General features: G+C 47.7%; 1 protein-coding gene across 2 annotated transcripts in view; it reads right to left on the reverse strand.

The window, feature by feature from the left end:
* The window catches only part of LOC126537606 (vesicular glutamate transporter 1-like), a 226,148-nt gene that overhangs the window by 31,126 nt on the left and 181,818 nt on the right, over positions 1–13,204 (reverse strand). The gene's annotated exons all lie outside the window — the stretch shown is intronic.

Below are 13,204 nucleotides of genomic sequence, written 5' to 3' on the forward strand. Positions count from 1 at the left end.
ATCGGTAATTATGACCATGTAACTTACAGAAGTCGCAGTTTAACGAGCAGCGAAGTACATTTCCGCTACATTTCTTCTGCGCTCTGCGCACACGCAGAGCCATCTTGCGGCAAACACAGAAGACCCCCTCTTCGCAATGTACGGCGCTGCCCCGATACGTGGCGCGCCACTCGCCCCATGATCGCGTCCGCCTTCATGGCGCGTCGGGGCCCGGCCATCTGTGCCGATCGCGCCGTTTGGCTGGCGTAGCGCGTTTGAGTAGGCGGTGCGAACGGGGTGCGATAACGCTATCGCGTTCCACTCTTGAAGGCGAAGCTTAAGCGTCCTCCTATTTTTTTTCTGCTTTCTATCCTTTTTAACGCCGTCGTACGAGTCAAACAGTTCAAGTTAAAGGATTGGAAGGCTGAAGCTCAACCACAGAGAAGCCTCGCTGCCGCAAGAATCCGGAAAGAATTGGCGTACGGTCGAGGGCGGAGTCCAACAAAGAGAGCGATCTTGCCCTGCTCTGAGCTGATCGCAGGGAAGTGGGCAACATAGAATAATTCTACTGCTTTTGTTCGTACCTGCACTTGGAGAGAAAAAAAATATGTTTATTTGATTTCGTTTTCTGCGGCAGCATCTAAACGCTCGAAACTGGCTTTCTTATGTTTGTTGATTCCGTTACGCCGTCGTCGTCGTCTTCGTCACCGTGTCGTGTCCTCTTCAGGTCACCTGCTTGTTCAGTACTTCACTTCCGCCACACGGCGAAGAAAAAGAAATCGCGGCAAACACCATCGTAGATGATTGTCAAAGTCAGCGACAGATTTCTTATGCGACCCTGCTGTCTGTCTCCATACCATCTCTTGATTGGGCAGAATACTGGCGACAACATTCCGTAAATTTTGGTACAGTCGGCGGGTTTGGCACCGAGCAATAACTGGATAACTGCTAATGGTAGTGGACTGTCAAAGAAGAGCTCTTTGTCCACGGTTCCACTCTCTACTCCTCCGAGAGCGTGCTTTATTTGGTGAGTGAAAACTCGTTCAGAAAAGAAGTTCGCTACTTGCCTCTGTTATCTACGCGTGATATACCACTGCCGCGTGTCACTTTACGGCAAGTCCTAGCTCTTGCGGCTCCTACAGTTGGCGCAGAGGCTCTGCATGGCGACGCCACTTTGGGACTCCCGACTCAATTTCTTACACGATCTCTTCTCCCACTGAGTAGGAACGCCAATTTAGAGAAAATCCATGAGCTAGTGTTCTCTGAAGATAATAAGTGCATTGTTCTTAAAAAAATAATTATAATAAAAAATAAATAAAAGCGCGGGCAAGCCGAACGCACTTAGTCGGCGAAGCTTCTTCATGTAAAAATAATTACTGTATTATTAGCTAACGCGATTTCAGTCCCATTAGTAATTTTTTTCCAGCAAAACACGCCGTTTAGATTTCTTCGCCGGCCTCTTTCGCATTTTATAAAAGGAGAACACAATAAAGCAGCAGGAAAATAAAAAAAAATATATTTCAATGCTTAATGTATTCTTTCATGCGCGAAATGCTTCTTCAGCACCCCGTCTTTTGAGAGTCCCATTTCCTTTAGTTTCCATGGTCACCGATTTTAACTTTGGCAGGCCGCGCGTGCGAGACCCAGAAGCGTTTGCCTCATTCATGATGTTTGCCGAGCTCGCGGAAGAAAGTGGAATGAATAAATAAAAGAAGACGAGAATAAGATCGAATGACATTACGACGCGCGAAGGAAGCGAGCATTTGGAGACAGGAAAAGATGGGTCTATGTCGGGCCAAAAGAAAATGGCGACAGTTGCCGTCACGCAAAGAGCTACGAAAGCCACGTCGACGACTGAAGAGAAAACTGTTGCATAACTTATGGCCGTCGCTCGCGACGACTCAAAAAGGCTTCGTCCTAGCAGGCTCCACAGCAGTGTGCGGTCACCGCGTCGAGTGATCTGTAACCATGCGCTGACGTGTGTCCACGAGTCGTTTCCATCCCGTTTTTGTTTTGTTCTTTTCGTTGCCTAGACTTTATTTTTATCGCTATGTAGAGGTAGAAAGCCGAAGGAGACTTCCGGATTCGCCCGTTGAGCTTAGAAGGTCGGGGATAAAAAAAAGAAAGCCCGCCCCAGTTTTTCGTAGTCCACCCTAACCTGTAAGCTTCGCTCAAAATCGCGCAAATGCAATTTATCTCGGTTTTTTCTAAACAGCTTCTCCATGAAGTTCGAGGCATGAAACATGTTACTTATGCCACTTTTCTAGGAAACAGGAAACTGATTTGTTACAGTCAAACACACCGCGAGACGCACTCCTATCCTGGTTTGCTCTGGAGCCGAAAACGTGGTGGAGATAGGCTCTTATTTTGTTGTAGCGCAAGCTGAACAAGGACAATAGAAAGACACATCTGACACACACTCGACTGTGTGTGTCAGATGTGCCTTTCTGTTGTCCTTGTCCAGCTTGCGCTACAACAAAATAAGATATGCCGTACCAACAAGCGCCTGTAGCTATCCTCATCGTGATAGGCTCGCCCGCCAAGAAGTGGCTGGCATCGGAGCAGAATGCTTAAAAGGAGGAGGAAATGGACGTCGGGTCTTCCGCAGGTTCCTTGCGTGCCACTGCGAACCAGTGAACCGCTGTGAACTGCCAATTTGCTGCGTTCTTTCTTTACAGCTGGCAGCACATGACATTCGAAGTTTCTTGTCAGTTGCGCAACAGGCAAGCTCCGCTACACCGTTTTCTAACGTTTCACTGCTCCCTACTCCAGGCACACGCGACAACGGAGCTTTCATCTATAGACTGACCGCGATAGACAACTCGAAGAGGTCATTCATGCGTTTCTGACTTTGCGAGAAAGCACGAGTAACCTCTCACTACATTTTCCGTGGTTTATGATATGTCGCATTTACTATACGTGCTGCACAATGCGTGCTATGCTCCTATGTCCGAAGAAGCGTACGTGATAATACAAGGAAATTGTTCGAGCTTTACGGTAACAAGAATTAAGGTCAAAATAACAGACTGGTGGGCTAGTTGGCGGTGCATAGCTTGAGATAAAGCGCAAAAGAGCACGCAGGACGACAGATGGACAGCGCGGTGTCTTCGTCTCCTCTACCGTCCTGCGTGCTCTATACTATTGCGCTTTACCTCAAAGAGTTAAGAAACGCTTAAAACGAGTGAGCTTCGTTTCGAGCTTTGTTCGAGTGATCTTCGCAGCGGAGATGTGTCTGTTGAATCTCGATGAACTTGTAAGCGCCTTCTTGCTCACTCCACGTTATTTTCAGGCATATTTCTTAGTAAGTATATTATAGGACCTCCTCTTGCGGCAGCGCTTTTACGGCGCGAGGCATATCTTGGATAGTGGCATATCTTGGGTATCTTGGATATCGCGGATATCTTGACATATCTTGGCGCGCGGATTTTTTTTTTCACGTTAAATGAACGTGCAGCATATCTTGGATAGTGTGTCGTCGGATGACAAGCGAGATGTCCCAGTGTTTGCGCGCAGACACCGTTCTATACGATATCGCCTCGGCGTTATCTAGCATAAATTTCAGCAGGCACAGTAATTGCAAATATAGAGCATCGGCTCGTTGAATTATCAGTCTCGAGTTAGAAAAAGAAGAAGTAAATGTACGGTGGAATTGATCGGAAGTTAAGGCGAAATACAAACGAGAGAGAGAGAGAGAGAGAGAGAGAGAGAGAGAGAGAGAGAGAGAGAGAGAGAGAGGAAACAAACCAGAAGAGGTTGCCGGTGGCGAGCACAAAGAAAAGAACCAGTTAAACGGAAGCATTTTCGACGGACTCCAAACTGGAGATTAGGTAGGCAGCCCGACGAGCTCAGAGTGTGATCGAAGCCGCGGCCAGTTGAGTATACGGACTATTTTGGTTTGGATCAATGGGCGCTACCGCCGTAAGGGTCGGCGCATGCTGGACTGACCATGTCAGCGTATTCCATTAAGGTTCGTACGCAGTTGCCAATTTTAAGCTTTCGTGCCCTGAGAATCCCGGTATAGTAATATTCTAAGGGGTTAACAAAAACACGTGCAGCCTACTTTAAATTTATCAAGCTTCCTTTTTTTTCTTTCTTCACAATCGCCCTGTCTGGTCGTCTGTCTTGACGCATACCTTAAAGCCTTCGCATTTATGCTATGTTATGTGCACATATATAGCATAATCTCAATACTGAAGTGGACTGGCTCAACTCCAATAGACAACTTTGTTAGTGTTTTATGTTAAGTTTTTTTTCTCGTGTCGTTACCGTTTAGCTACCTGCCAACCAATTCACTGTACATGGTTCTTCAGTATTATTTCGCTTTTGGGTTGCATTTTCTGTTCGACAATGTTCTTCTCAACTGGACTTATACTCGCATATGCCCATCACATTAGTAATGACAATATCGTCAAATTATCACTTTTAACGCTGCGGCGTACCCCATTGTCTATTTTCGCACATTGTTAGACCAACCCTCAGAAATGTTGGGCTGTCCTCCGCGCAACGGATTGTACAAAGGAAACAAACTCACAACATATCACTGACGGGAACATGCAGTGTATGTACATGAAAGCAGCGAACAATCTTGAACAGCAGTGAAAAAAAAGAAAAAAAAGAAAGGGAAATCTACGGACGTGAAATATGAAAACACGTAGGGAAAAAGAAATGAGGGACCAACATTGAACGCGGAAGGAACACGGAAGAACAGGCACAGCGGTCACAACAAACACTAGGACTAAAGAAATTAAAAAGAAAAAAGAGCGTCGTCGAAATACGTCACAGCCTTACTGCGTACACCATGGCGCAAGCGATACGCTTCCGTTAAAATGGCCTGTCGCGTGACGAGGCACCACCGCGCATGCGAGCTGCGACGTTCTCACGCCGGCGCTACGCAGTCGCCCCGAAAACAAGCGAGAGTTATAGGCGGCGGGCTCTGTTTACCGTTACACTAGATAGCTTCGGCTACTAGCGTAAAGTGAATAGAAAGCGGCGAGTGCACAATGTGACGCTGAGCAGGTCGCAGCAGCCTGCAGGCCTGCCGCCGGCAACTATATACGAGAGCAAAGCACACCCTCAACCCGGGTGGCGTGCAAGCGAAGCGCGGCGTTCTCTCGGGAGAAAGAAAGAAAGAAAAAAAAAAAGAAAGAAAAAGAAATTGTACGGCATCGATCCCGCCATAGGCTGCGTGAGCAACGGCTATAAACAATGCGGGTTCGCCGACGCAAAGTTGAGGCCGCCCTGCCCTGCTCCGTATAGTTGCAACGCACTCTGCGCTAGCCGCTGTGGTAGCTATGGCGTTTTAATACGTTAAGGGCCCCCTGTCGCAGAATATCTGGTGTCGGCGGCGTTGTCCGTCAGAGAAAAAAAAAATCTTTCCGAACCACGCAGCCCCTCCGCGTGGCGCATATGCCTTAGTGAACGAATTGGATTTTCTCAAAGCAAAATGCGTCAGAAAATTCGTAAAATATGACTTATACGCAACCTATACAGCCATGATAACGTCGGATTGTAATTTGAATGTACGAGAAAACATGATTTCGTTACGCGGAAAGTTAAACGCGATCCCCTTTTCCAGCTGCCCTTCGAGGTCTGCCTTAGTAGGAGCGGCGCGCCCCGCTCGGTTCCTTGCAACACCATCCAGATGGCGCTCGCCTCCGCGCATCCGCGGCAGCGGCGGCGCCCGCCGTGGGGAGAAAAAAAAGAACCAGAAAGCTCGCCCTCATGCATAACATTCGCCGCGAGCGCTTCCAAGAAGACAATACGATTACATAGGCTGCAGTTGCCGGGAAGCGTGAGAAGCAATCAGCGATCTTTGAATGCTATCGCGTTGCACTCTGAAGCCCGAGGTCCGAACGAATGCTGTCGCGGTCCACTCTTAAAGGGGCCCTGAACCACACCTCGGGCTTGTTGAAATAACATAGTCCGCGTGCAGTATGCGCTGCCGTTAACATCTCAGCCAAGTTTTGCTGTCTTACGCGGTGCGTGGAGCTCGCAAGCGGAGCGCGAAGTCGCCGCTCTCTCAAACTCTCTCTTTTCAACAGAAGCCTGCAGTTCCTCATTCTCTTCCGGACGCTTTATTTCGGAATAAAGCGGATTCTCATACGCGGCTCCTTTTGCTAGCTGGGGTCAGCTGTACGTGTCATACGCGGCGGCCACGAGGTGCCGCCATGAGGTGCCGCCACGAGCCCACTGGCTAAGCGCATTGCGGCTCGCTGAGGACAACCGCGTTTGGCTTATGCTTAGCGCGTCGTAGGCACCAGAGATGGAAGTCGTGGCGTCTACGTTAAAGGGACACTAAAGGCAAATATTAAGTCAAGCTAAAGTGATAGATTAGTGCTTGAGAATCTCTAAGGCGTCAATATTATCGCGAACAGATCCTTAATGATCGAGAAATTGAGGTAAATGCAGGGCATGATTAGAGACTTCTCCTGGACATTCAAGTACTTGCCCGATGACGAAAGCACTCCTCAGTTAAATTCTACCACAAGTACTCAACCACTCATTGCAGAAAACATCCTTGCATTGTATTATAAGAGGAAATAAAATGCGACTTGTCCAGTTCTATTTCACTTTTACAAAAAAGTACTCATTGAAATAACCCTGACAACGACGCGGACGGTCGAAGGGTTTCGTTTTCGCTCGACTCCGCGCCGCCCACGCTTTCGCGTTTCAGTAGCTGTCGCGTATAGTGCTGCACTGGTTTTGCTGGCTCGCGAAACTCGCACAAACTGATAGCAGCGAAGAATTCGACTTCCATGTGTTGATGCGGGATGCCCGAACGGTCAACGCCACTTGATCAAAAAGCAGCTGCTGCGGCGAATCCGCCACTCTGTCCTGGATTGGTGCCGCCGTCGGTCGGGCGCCGTTTTACTCACTGAGGGCAGCAAAGGGTGGCGATGGCGTATGCGACGTCACCACTCCATCCTGGTTCGGTGGCGGGAGATTTGAAATGCGATAAAGGTATTCGGACCCTTCAGGTGCAATTTTCTCGTACATTAAGTCTTTTCTTGGCACAAAACAAGCGTTGCGAGGTTTCTGGAATGGTATTTAAACAGTCGACATCGACTTCGTATTTGCCTTTATTGTTCCTTTTAACATCCAAAGTGAAATTTGAACTGAGCGCCACGGTGAAATTCAGAAGGCGGAGCTTTGTGGGCACGCCCCACTCCGCCGTAGCCTTCGCAGTGCAGTGTGAAGAAGTAACGGGAGCACAGGGGAGGCCGCGTTTGATTGTCAATAACTCCGCGTCTGCTAAACGTATTAAAGTAATTTTTAGGGGTAATGCATTTCTGAAATAGCCTATTTTCACTTCAAATGTCTTTCTCCACTTTGATAAAAAGTGGTTCAGGGCCCCTTTAATGGCGAAGCTTAAGAGTCGTCGATGTTTTTTCTGCTTAACAGGAGGCCACGGGTTCGAATCTCGGCCGCTGTGGCCACATTTCTGGGAGCGGGACGCAATGAACGCTCGTGTACCGTGCATTAGTTGCAAGTTATAAAAACACTGGCGGTAAGAAATCATTCAGGAAGTTTATAGGTTAAGTACCTTGGTTAACAACAACAACAACAACAACAACAACAACAACAACAACAACAACAACAACAACAACAACAACAACAACAACAACAACAACAACAACAACAACAACAACAACAACAACAACAACAACAACAACAACAACAACAACAACAACAGGGAAATGTGAATTAACGAAAACTTCGCGTGACTATTTAGCATGAGAGGTCACTCAATGTGCAGAAGCTCTATCGGTGTTTTTTACTGCGCCAAAGGCAATACTTATTCATTCGCTTTCGCGATGACGAATGTTAATTGTTTAAGACCAGTGCGATTAAGCGAGAGTACCGCCAGACGTAGGGCTTTTAAGTTTCACGCGTCGTTTGATAATGACACAGCCGTTTGAAAACGTAAGAATTAATGGACAGCTGTAAGATATTAGCATATACGAATAAAATACAAGCATGCCTGCGTTATCATACGCCAATGTTGGTGCACAAATCTATTAAGTAAATGTGCAGTATAAACTGAAAGCCTGTTAAGAGCATTGAGATCAGTGGCAAATATGTTCACTATAAAGAAAAAAAATTGCAGGACGCTTAAGCTTCGCCCTTCATAGCATTCAAAGATGCCTGATTGGTTATCAGGCTTCCCGGCAATTGCAGTTTATGTAACCGTAATGTTTTACTGGAAACGCTGGTGGCGAAGGAAGGTGATCTTGCACGAAGGCGAGCTTTCTGGGGTGCGCCGCTCCTACTAAAGCAGACCTCAAACGGCAGCTGGAAAAAGGAGTTTGTGTTTAAGTTTCCGCGTAACTTTAATTATGTTTTCACGTATATTCAAATTACAGCCCGACGCTATCATGTCTGGAGGTTGTGTGTAAGTCGTACTTTGAGAATTTTCTGACGCGTTTTACTTTGAGAAATTCAATTAGTCGAGCAACGTTTCTGCGCCACGCGGGGGGCCTGCGTGGATTGGGATGCGTGGTTCGGGATTACTTTTCTCATACGGACAACGCACGCCGACGCCGGATCTTCCTCGACACGGGGCCCTTAGCGCCATCGCGTTAAAGAGCACCGCCACCACGTATGACGAAGACGACATCATGACAATAGGATTGACGTTTCTGAAATGATGGCGATGGTACGACAACAGCGTGACGAAAATGGGATGACGACGGCTTTGTGACGATCGACGGCATGACGTGAATCGGATGACGAAGCTGGATTGCCGTCGATGGAAACAGCAGGATGACATCACTACAATGGCATACCTTGCGGCCCAAACTGACAGACAATCTGGATCATTTAGTTGGCGTACGAGGATAGATAGATAGATAGATAGATAGATAGATAGATTCAAAGTGCCTGAAGTAGGGAATTAATGTTAATTGCATTGATAAAATACGTTATCTATCTGTCTGTCATCATCGTCTCTTCCAGGTTTCTTGATGCTACTGCAAGACCCAGCGATAGCCAGTTACCCCCTTCTTGCGTTAACCGATCCCACCTTATGCCTACAAAATTCCATACTGCGAAATTTCATCACACTGCTCTCCTCATCCTCTACCACCTCCCAGTCCGTCTACTTTCCCTTAGCACTGATTATGTTTCTCTAAACAGGCCACTAGTTAACTGCTATACGTGTTACATGACGTTTGACGCTTAACCTCGACTAAACTATCAGCTGTCAGCATTTGCTTTCTATTCCACCAATACAGCCCTTATATCTCTTAACCTTTCATTCGACATTTTTTGTATTGACAAATGACTGCGGACGCTTCTCAGGGCACGGCCAGTCTCGGCCGTGGTCAGGGATCCTACATCTCGTGCGCAAGTGTCGGCGCATCGCTTGTCGAACTGTCGGGCTCAGTAGATGGATCAGCGGCTTCAAAAGTGACGCTGCGGACGAGGTTTCAAAGAGTCGCTTCATTCAAATGCTCACGTACTGCCATTTCATAGCACCCCTTGCGAATTTGAAACTAAATATATAATGCAGTACTGCTGGACTCAGTTCACTTGGTCTGGCTAGTACACGGCTTGTGGTGGAAAAAAAAAGGCTAGTCAGCAGCAGTTCACAGCGAAGTAAGACAAGGCCTTCTTAAGCGCCTTAGTATACCATGTGTTTTGTTGCTTAGAAAGATGACAGAGAGGAAAACGCTAAAAAAAGGGGAACAAAAAAGAAACACGCACACATGGAGACACACACACAAAAGGCGTTCCAGATAAAGTCGTTCACACAGGCCGGTAGATCGCAAAAAGCGCAATAGCGCTTGCACGGCCTTCTTCTGTGACGGTAGGTCCTTCCGATGTTGTAGAATTCTTTCTTCAGATAGCGGTTGGTCGTCCAGTTGGTCAAGCTCGTGGCGAAGGCATGCCCTCTGTGGACTGTACTGCGGGCAGGCGCACAAAATATGGTCAAGCGATTCTTCATGGCCGCAGTGGTCACAGGTTGGGGTGTCGGTCATCCCTATGCGGAATGCATAGGCTTTGGTAAAGGCAACGCCCAACCAAAGTCGATATAGAAGCGTGGCGTCTCTACGGCGAAGCTGTGATGGCGCTCGAAGACTCAGTGTGGGATCCCCCATCCCCAGTGTAGGGTAGCAAACCGGAGACTCATATCTGGTTAACCTCCCTGCCTTTCCTCTTCATTCTCTCTCTCTCTGTGTTGCTTAGACTGCGCTACCTTCGGAATGGGCCCACATTTTTTAGACTGTAATATCTCCGGAATCAGCCCATGTTTCTCGTTGAGTAAAGCCACACTTCCGGTCCCGGTTTTAGGCGCGCGAGGTTTGAACCTGCGCATGGGGGTTTCCCATCGGCCTTTTTAAAGCTGATTAAGCAATATTACTGCTCCGTGCATAGCTCTATACGCAAACTTCGTGCAAGCTTAATTAATACGCAAGCTTAATTTTGACGCCTTTTTCATTGTCCCGTGTGCACTCGGAGGCCTCAAATCGCCTAACTTGATGAGATGAAAGTGATCAGACATCCAGATACCGCGAACCCGAAATCGATCTGAAGTTGTCAAAGAAGACCTTGTCATGAAAAAAAAAGAAGATGAAGAAAAGAGAAGAAGGAAAAAAACAAAAAAACAGCGCCAAAAGGACACACTGAGTGCAAGAAACAGACACACGAAGCGCTGTCTGGCGGTTCAGCGCTTTGTTGTGACTGTTCCGTGCCCTCAATGCCGCTGCTTTCGCGCTGTATTTCTTACTTATTCTTTTTTCCGCGAATAAGCCAGAAAAAAAAAAAAGGAAAGTACGTCACGCCTCGAAAGACTGCCCGCGCAACGGAGGAAGCAGTTAGGTAGCTGGCAACGCGAGCAACGTTTCCGCCGGGAAACAGGAGGGCCTCTGTCGCATGTGTTCTTCTTCGGCGCGGATTCAGGGAATGGGTGGTCCGAAGCGCTTCTTTCATAAGCCGAAGTCGGCCGTATTTCATCGTCGGGATGGATGACGCCATACCACGCTGCCCGTTTTTTTTTTTCCAAACGAGGACGAACGGCCCGGCGAGAGAGACCGTCGAGGGGCTACAACAACAAAAAAGAAGTAAACTAAAAAAAAGAACAAAAAAAGGAAGCAAAAGCGGGCGTTAGAACAAGGGATGGCAGAAAATACGCATCCAAGCAAGAGGACACATGATAGACGCGACATATAGGCCTAAAAGAGAAAAGGTATAACGCGAAAATCGCTGTAGCAATTCAACAGAAATAACAGAGAGAAAGAAAAGAAAAAAAAGAAATACGGGACAGAGTTGGTGAGACCGACGCACACTCGGGATGGCTTTTCGAAAGAAAACAACGCAGAAGCAAAAGCAGTCCCGAGCGAGGCTGGCGAAGAACGTCGGGCAGCCAATGGAGGCTTTTAGGTGGCTTCGTCGCCCTCCTCGGGCGTGATGGGCCGAAGCTCTGGGCCTCTCTTGCGCCCGCGCTTCTAGCCGGTCGCGCGAGCTCTGCACCACCGCGCGTCGTCGACTCTCGCCGAGTGCAAAGACCGGATCAAAGCGTGCAGCTTACCACCTCTCGACTCCCGCCTCGCAGAGCGCTCTCTCTCTCTCCGCCCGCTTCCAAGAGAGAGGGCAGTTGGAGGACGCCAAAGAACGCGTCGCTAGAACCTCCTCGCTTCGGCGGCAACGACTCTTTTCGTTATATATCCTTTCTTTCCTACCGTCTTTCTTACTTTTCTTCATTGTGATGGATGCACGGGGAAAGAACCTTTGGTTCTTTTTTCCTCTTTTCCCTTTTTGTAAGTTTACGTCAATGTCAGCTTCTTCATCCTTTTCTTTTCTTTTTTTAGAACTCGACCTCAGATTTTCTGTCTGCTTACGACGCTCCGCGGCTATTGCATTCCGCGCACATTTCGTTCCACCACGCCACCCTAGCTTTGCTCTCATTTACGACTTCTTTTCGACTTCTTGCTTCATTTTGCCGGCTTTACACCTGCCTCCATTACATTGACTTGCTTGTAAATCCAGCTTTTCATACTTGTTTTCGTATATCTATATTTCTAGCCGTGTACTGCGTGAGGCGTTCCAGACAAGTGACACGTTGTAAGAATGACGAAGCGAGAAAAGACGACACAGAGGGGAGACTATATGGATGGATGGATGAATGAATGAATTGTGCAGGCGTGGCGCGGGTTGGGGGTCCTGCTTGAGAAAAAGTGACGTGTATTAAAACCGCAGTGTCACAACAACCTCTCCCCTTCCAGAAACGCACGTCCTCTTCATCCTCCCTTGTCGCGCTCCTGCAACCACGCGTGAAGGCGTCTTGATAGGCTCTCCTCCTATAATTCTCAATGTTGTTCTTTCCACCTTTTCTTTTGCTTTGTCTCTGCGCGAAGAAGGAGCTTGGCGAGTCGCGCGAGCGCGCGAGTCGTGTAACATGCATATAGTGGGTAATGGATGTATAAAACGCCTTTCGATGAAAAATGACAGGGTTTGCTCCTTTACGAGTTTTCGGAGGCGCCGTTGTAGAAGCACCTGTTGCTCACGAGAATTGAGAATGCTATAGGTTATCCTACGTAGCGTGACATTCGGAGGACGCGAAAGAGGAAAAAAAAGAAAAATTTCTTGCCCCGGCAAGTCCAACTGACGAGTTTACTGTTGTGAGAAAACTAAAACACAAATATGTGGTTCGCAGGTGTGCACTGTCAATGAAATTAGCGCTTCTTTGATTGATTGATTGATTGATTGAATGTGTGTGTGCGTGTATGTGTGCGTGTATGTGGGCGTGTGGGCGTGCGTGTGTGCCCGCGCGTGTGTGTGTGTGTGTGTGTGTGTGTGTGTGTGTGTGTGTGTGTGTGTGTGTGTGTGTGTGTGTGTGTGTGTGTGTGTGTGTGTCGGGGGGGGGGGCGTGCGTGCGTCTAATAGGATGTTTTTAAAAGAAGGTTGTGGGGTCTGAATGCCGACGTTCTTGACGTTTGAGACGGAGGAGGGAGACATGGAAACAAAATATGTTTATCACCACACCCACGCTTCCTTCTGTGGCTTTAAACTTGTTTTACATGCATTAAAAGAAAAAAATCAGGGGTCAAATTAAAAAAAAATTCTTATAACCTTAGAGACCTTGGCTAATGACAGTCTCCCTGTTAGGTTTGGCAAACAACTCTAGCGTAGAAGCTCCCTCGTGAATACGAATATAGACATGCAATTTCAACACGACGATTTGTCCTTCGTCGGCAACAGCCCACATTGGTCAGTACGGAAGTAT

The sequence above is a fragment of the Dermacentor andersoni genome, chromosome 4 (assembly GCF_023375885.2).
Source record: "Dermacentor andersoni chromosome 4, qqDerAnde1_hic_scaffold, whole genome shotgun sequence".
In the NCBI taxonomy this organism is placed as follows: Eukaryota; Metazoa; Arthropoda; class Arachnida; order Ixodida; family Ixodidae; genus Dermacentor; species Dermacentor andersoni.